This window comes from Arachis hypogaea, chromosome 5 (assembly GCF_003086295.3).
Source record: "Arachis hypogaea cultivar Tifrunner chromosome 5, arahy.Tifrunner.gnm2.J5K5, whole genome shotgun sequence".
NCBI classification, from domain to species: domain Eukaryota; kingdom Viridiplantae; phylum Streptophyta; class Magnoliopsida; order Fabales; family Fabaceae; genus Arachis; species Arachis hypogaea.
In genome coordinates, this window is record NC_092040.1 from 40,816,339 (window position 1) to 40,823,930 (window position 7,592).

Here is a 7,592-nt window from a genome sequence, read left to right on the forward strand (position 1 = left end):
AAGAAAGGGAAGACTAGATCGGTACTTAGCCAACAAATCAGATGAGCCAAGAAAAAGAATAAGAGACGAAGAGGTTGGATGAACTGAACGACCACCTCGCACCCCGGAGAGACATGTCTACATGATAGATGGAGGATTTGTAGGAGGAGGAGTCTCCAAATCATCTTGCAAAAGACATCTGAAGGAGATATATCATGTCAAAGAAGGAGAAGGAGCACCCGAACTCCCCACAATCACCTTCACTAAAGAAGATGCAACTGGTGTCATCTCAGGACATGACGAACCCATGGTCATCACAATCATATTAGCCAACGCTAATCTCCACCACACGTTGGTAGACCAGGGAAGCTCGGCAGACATTCTGTTCAAAACGGCCTTTGACAAACTTGACCTAGAGGAAAAAGAGCTCAAAGCATATCCAAACAGCCTATTCGGGCTGGGAGACACTCCAATCCAACCACTTGGATATATCTCCTTCCACACCACCTTTGAAAAAGGAAATCGGTCAAGGACACTCAACATATACTACATCGTGGTCGACGTAGGTACAGCCTACAATGCCCTGATAGATCGGACAACGCTAAATCAGCTTGGCGCAGTAGTTTCAACTCCACATTTATGCATGAAGTTCCTGACTATAGAAGGAATCGCAACGATAAGAGTAGACCATAAGACAGCGCGTCGCTGCTACAACGAAAGTCTGAACCTCAAAGGCAAAGGAGAAGAAATCCACACCATTGAGCTCGGGAGAGTTCGAGGATGGGAAGAACTTCGTCTACAACCTGAAGGCGAAACAGAAAAAAGTTCAAATCGGAGATACTCCAGATAAAATGACCAATATCAGCATAATCCTAAAAGGGGACGAAAAGGAGTCCCTCATACAGTTCTTACGAAGCAATGTCGACCTCTTTGCTTGGAAGGCCGCAGACATGCTGGGCATAGACCCTAAGTTAATGTGCCACAAGCTGGCAGTCTACCCAGGATTTCGGCTAATACAGCAGAGACGTAGAAAGCTTAGACCAGAATGATCCCAAGCTGTGGAAGAGCAGGTGCAAGCTCTACTACAGGTAGGATTTATAAGAGAAGTCAAATACCCACTATGGCTAGCTAACATCGTCTTGGTGAAAAAATCAAATGGGGAGTGGCACATGTGCACCGACTACACTGATCTCAACAAAGCCTGCCCAAAAGATCCTTATCCACTCCCAAGTATCGACGCTCTGGGGGATGCCTCCTCCAAATACAAATACCTCTCGTTTATGGACGCCTATTTAAGATACAATCAAATCCCGATGTACCCACCTCATTAAGAGAAAACCTCATTCTTAACCCCAAAAGCAAACTACTGCTACATCGTCATGCCATTCGGACTCAAAAACGTAAGAGCCACTTATCAAAGATTAATGAATAAGGTTTTCGCAGACCACATTGGGAAAGTCATGGAAGTCTACATGGACGACATTTTAATAAAGACACAAAGTAAAGAGTCGTTATTATCCGACCTCACCCAAATATTCGCTACTATAAGAAGGCATGACATGTGACTTAACCCTGCAAAATGCACCTTCGCAGTAGAAGCTGGAAAATTCTTGGGTTTTATGCTCACACAAAGAGGAATCGAGGCAAATCTGGATAAATCCCAGGCCATACTCGACATGAAGAGCCCGACTTGTGTCAAAAAGGTACAACAACTCAATGGAAGATTGGCAGCCTTGTCTAGATTTTTAGCTGGATCAGCAATAAGATCTCTCCCCTTCTACGCCACTCTGAGGAAGGGAAAGAGGTTTGAATGGACGATGGAGTGCGAGCAGGCCTTCCAAGATTTCAAAAGATTCATGGGACAACCACCTATTCTAACCCGGCCACGGGAAGGAGAACCACTTATATTGTACCTCGCAGTAGGAAATCGAGTAGTAGTCTCAGCAATGGTCCATAAAGACGATAGTGGACAACAACCTATAGACTTCATCAGCAAAGCACTACAGGGGTCCAAACTGAACTATCAAAAATAGAAAAATTTGCCTATACTCTCATACTAACATCTCGACGACTTCGCCCATATTTCCAAGCTCACATCATCATGGTTCAGACCAACCAGACCATAAAAGGCATTTTACAGAAAACAGACTTAGCAGGAAGAATCTTGCAATGGGCAGTCAAGTTGTCTAAATTCGACCTTCAGTATGAAGCTCGGACAGCCATCAAATCACAGTATCTGGCCGACTTCATTGCAGAGTTTACAGACACCCCAGAAATCCCTACAATCTCTATGTAGACGGTTCCTCAAACAAAACCGGAAGTGGCGCAGGCGTGATAATAGAGAGCGATTAGGGAACTCAAATCGAACTTTCCCTCAAATTTGGGTTCCCTGCTTCAAACAACCAGGCCGAATATGAGGCACTACTAGCTGGTTTGAAGCTGGCTAAGGAGGTTGGAGCTCAAAAGCTTACCATCTTCAGCGACTCACAAGTAGTCACCTCACAAATAACAGGAACTATCAAGCGAAGGATCCCACTATGAAAAAGTACTTGGACAAAACCAGGGAACATCTCGGACAACTCGGGAAATATGAGATCCACCACATACCTCGGGAACAGAATGCTTGAGCTGATGCACTCTCAAAAATAGGCAGCACCAAACCACGGGGCAACAATAGAAGTCTCATCCAGGAAATGTTGCAGAATCCGTCAATCTCGGAAGAAGAAAAGGTCCTAGCAATAACAGGACTGGATCAAGGATAGATGACTCCCATAATTAACTACCTCAAAATAGAAACACTCCCTACAGATAAGAAGGAGGCAAAGATGTTAAAACGGGAGGCACAATACTATACCATCATAAACAATACTCTAAACAAGAGAGGGATTTCAACACCACTGTTAAAATGTGTGCCGACTTCCAACACAAAGGAAGTTTTAGAAGAAGTACACAGTGGCATCTGTGGTAACCATCTCGGAGCACAGGCTCTTACCAAAAAGTACTCCAGGCCGGATTCTATTAGCTGACTCTACAAAAAGAAGCAACAGAATTCGTAAAGACATGTCCACCATCTCAGAAACATGCCAACTTTCACATCGCCCCACCAGAGGAGCTTATCAGCGTAACCTCACCCTTCTCAGTCCTTTCCCTCAAGGATTTGGACAAATCAAATTCCTCATCGTGGGGGTAGACTATTTCACAAAATGGATTGAGACAAAACCCCTAGCTAACGCCATTGCTCAAAGAAGTCAAAAATTCCTATATAGAAACATTGTCACAAGGTTTGGGGTTCCATACTCCATCACCACAGACAATGGCACTCAATTTACAGATGCAGGCTTCAGAAAATTGGTGGCCGATTTGGACATAAAACACCAATTCACATCCGTAGAACACCCCCAGGCCAACAGACAAGCAGAAGCTGCTAACAAAGTCATATTAGCCGGGTTAAAACGGAGATTACAGGATGCAAAGGGAGCCTGGGCTGAATAGCTCCCGCAAGTCCTATGGGCATATCGGACAACTCCACACTCCACCACAAAAGAATCACCTTTCCGATTAGCTTACGGAATGGAGAAAATGATCTCAGTGGAGGTAGAAAAAGGATCACCCGGAGTGATCCACTACAGTGAAGAGGCCAACTCCCAACTTCAAAGGGAAGAACTCGACCTACTTCCAGAAATCCGAGAAAGAGCTCGGATTATGGAAGAGGCATTAAAACGTCGAAAGGATTCAAGATACAATCAAAAGGTGGTGCCGCGAGGTTTTGCAAAGAACGACCTCGTCCTAATTTGAAATGACATCGGAACGACTCGACCTGGAGAAGGAAAGCTGGCAGCAAACTGGAAGGGACCCTACCGAGTAATAGAAGTACTCGGAAGAGGCTACTACAAGCTATCCGAACTCGAAGGGCGAGAGCTCCCAAGGTCATGGCACGCTTGCAACTTAAGAAGGTACTACAGTTAGGAGGTAGGAAAGGATATCTTAGGATGAGGTGCACTCTTTTTCCTTAAAAAGGTTTTTTAACGAGGCACCAAGCCAAGATCCATGAAATACCTAACTTAGAGGGGTAAAACCCCCACATGTATATATTTGCATATTTTCTTTTTGAATAAAGTTTTTTAAGATTTTCTACAAATCCTTTATCAAGATGCATTAATTTGAAACGCAAAATTTCATCGCCCGATTATAAAGCTACAGATTGGCAAAAGTGAAAACTAAATTCACTACCGATCACGATAAAGACCAACAAAGTTGAAAAGTGAATTCATCAAAGGTTGACCAAGCGAGGATCAAACCCAACTTCTACAAAATCGACAAAGATGAAAAGCGACAAAACAGATTAAATGCAAGAAGTTATCGAAAGTGACCCATAGGAAAGGACCTGGCGACGTCTTAATAAAAATGGGTTGCTAAAAAATAACTTAAAAGATGGACCAACATGAAGAAGTCGGACCAGTCGACCACAACAACAAAGTTATAAAAAGTAAATCCCTGGAAAGAGGCCTGGCCAACCCTAAAAAAGAGGATTACTAGAAATAACTTCGAAGGGACCGACATGATGAAGTCGGCCTCCCACAAGCCAAAGTTATAAAAGTAATCCATAAAAGAGATCTGACAAAGATCCAAGAAGGATTACTAGAAATAACTTCGAAGGGACCGACATGATGAAGTCGGCCTCCCACAAGCTAAAGTTATAAAAGTAATCCATAAAAGAGATCTGACAAAGATCCAAGAAGGATTACTAGAAATAACTTCAAAGGGACCAACATGATGAAGTCGGCCTCCCACAAGCTAAAGTTATAAAAGTAATCCATAAAAGAGATCTGATAAAGATCCAAGAAGGATTACTAGAAATAACTTAAAAGAGACCGGCATGATGAAGTCGGCCCCAACAAACTTACAAAAAGTTATACAAGATAATCCATAGGAGAGATCTGACAAAGATCCAAACAAAATGGATTACTAAAATAACTTCAAAAGGAGACAGCCAAACAGAAGGCATGCGCTATAAGGGACTTCAAGTCGTACCCAGAAGGCCATGACCCAAAAGATCTAAAGCTACAAGTATGAAAGTGTAAAGGCAATCAAAAGAGGTCGAAAAATAGTATTTCAACGCCTCGAAAAAGCCTAAATACCAAGTGAGCAATCAACAGGCAGGAACCAAACTGCTATAATAAACAAAGACCCAAGAGGCCACCTGAAGTCAACCCCAAGAGCCTGAGAAACTACTTTGTTTTTCCAAAATAAAGTTTCTAATAGAAAAGCAACCAAAGTACCCAGAAGCCAAGACTACAAATTAAAAAAAAAAAAAGAGTTCAAAGCCTGCAAGTCGGGCTATACACAAATGTACCAGAAATAATCACAGAGAATCCAAAGACTTCCCAATAGCTGCATCATGGTGTGAAGGACGACGAGTCTGAAGGGGTACAACATTTACTATCCCATCATCCCGGTTTAGGATTTGGACGTCAGGATAAGACTCAGGCTAACCAACTTCAGCTGTCAGAGCTGAGGAAGCAGGGGCAACAGAGACTTTGGCAGCACGCATGGGAGGAGGCCGACATCGTCATCATCATCAGGGTCATCAGGAACAATCTTACCATCTTTTACAATGTTGTCTAAGCTGAAAAGAGTAAGGTCAAGCTCGGGAACAAGAACTTGAACCTGCTCCTTCAAATTCTCATAAGCAGCATTGACACTGCCTACAAGATGACCTTGAAGTTCGGTATAATCAGCTCGAACAGACTCCAAACTCTCCCTGAGACCCATCGTCTCCCTATAAGTGGTGACATAGCTCTCCTTATGCTTCAACGCCGTATCCTCAGCCAACTTTGCATAGGCCGCCAAAGTAATAGCTCTAGTATTTTCACCCTCCAACTCCTTTTCCAGCTTGGCCACTTTCACCTCGAGCTCCTCCTTCAAATCGTTGATCCGGTCAAACTCCGACTTGGCCTCCTCCATAAAAGCCTTTGTTACATGGATAGGAAGATCTTGGGCGGTCCGATATAAAGCTGCTCCCATATGAGCCATCTTGACACTGCTCCGAGTAATAAAGTCCAAATGACGAAGAAGAGAGACATTGTCAGTAAGCATAACACCATAAGGAGCAATATACTGGTCGTCAAACCCAACAGTATCAAAATCAGGAGCATCTAGATTAAAGGGCTCAACAATCCGAGGTCTTTTTGAAGGAGGAATGGCTGTAGGAGAAGAGGTAGCAGTAGAAGCCTCGGGAGGATCAAGCACATGAACCCGACGAGTAGGAATTATCCTTCTCGGTCCAGGAGAGTTCAGCACAGGTAGTTTTTGAGAAACCTGAGAAGACCCTTCCATAGTCATTTTGGTCGAGATATTTTGGGCCGCGGTAGCCTTTCTCACCTTTTTAAAGGCTTTCATGGAGTCATTATTCATGGCCATCTCTGAAAAACAAAATCAACCATAAAGGCAGGTTACAAACTGGAAAGAGAAGGAAGTAAAGTAAAAATAGAGCAAAATAAGTCGGCCAATTCCCAAAACAGTTCTGACTAGGGAGGGGTTCCCCAAAAACCACTTGGTGTCAAGATGGGGAGGTTCCCCCTATATATCTTCTAAAACATTTACAGAAGCCTGCTCGACCTCGTCAAAGCATCTCCCACGTGTATCGAGATACCACAACTTTATTTTTCAAACACAAGGGGAAGGCAGGTTCATTATTCGCTTCTAAGAAAAACGGTTGAGCTCCCTCAACAACTCGGACCTTAAAAAAATAATTCTTAAAGTCCTTAAAAGACTCGTCATACATAGCAAACACTTTGTGTCCATGGGCAAATCGAAAGGAAATCCAAGAGGCTTTCTTTTTCGAGAAAAACCCGGGCTTAGTCAAAACAAAAAGATAAAGAAAGAGAGTTTGAGAAGGTGTGACGTCCAGCTCTTGGCAAAGCAACTAAAAAATCTTAATAAAATCCCAGGAGTTCAGATGGAGTTGGGATGGAGCTATGTTACACGACCACAACAAGTTGGTCTCAAAGGAAGTGAAAGGAAAAGTAATATTCAACTGGCTGAAAAAATAGTCATAAGCATAAAAGAAATGACGTTCCCCTGGAGTCAAAGCAGGAAAGCAAACCCTCTCATCAGAATCAGGCGCTACCAATTCATAGTTCTTTTTCTAATCTCTATTCTTACAGAGTCTGTGATGTTTTCTAAGCTCCGTACAAAACTCATCATTTACCACAGAAACACACATCAACACAAGGGAGTCTAACCAGTCGGACATCCCCTCAGAAACCTTAGAAGACATCTCAACAATATTTTTGCGAGAAGACATGGCTAACTAGTCCTACAACAAGAAAAACAGAATGGATTACTAACAACTCAGGTGAAATTAAAATAGCTTGGACAAAACATGACTCAGAACAAATACAAAATAGCAAAAGGAAGACCCCAAGACACACACCAAGGCCCAGGGACATCCTTTGGAGGCAGAGATAAAGTAAAGACTCAGGAAAAATCTACAAGCCTACATCTCGACATCCCTCAAACAAAGAAAAACCTTCCTTCAGAGAAAGTCAAACACAAAAGTCCAAAAAGAACACCATTCTTCTATAGCCTATCAGTAAGGGGAGCTATCAAAC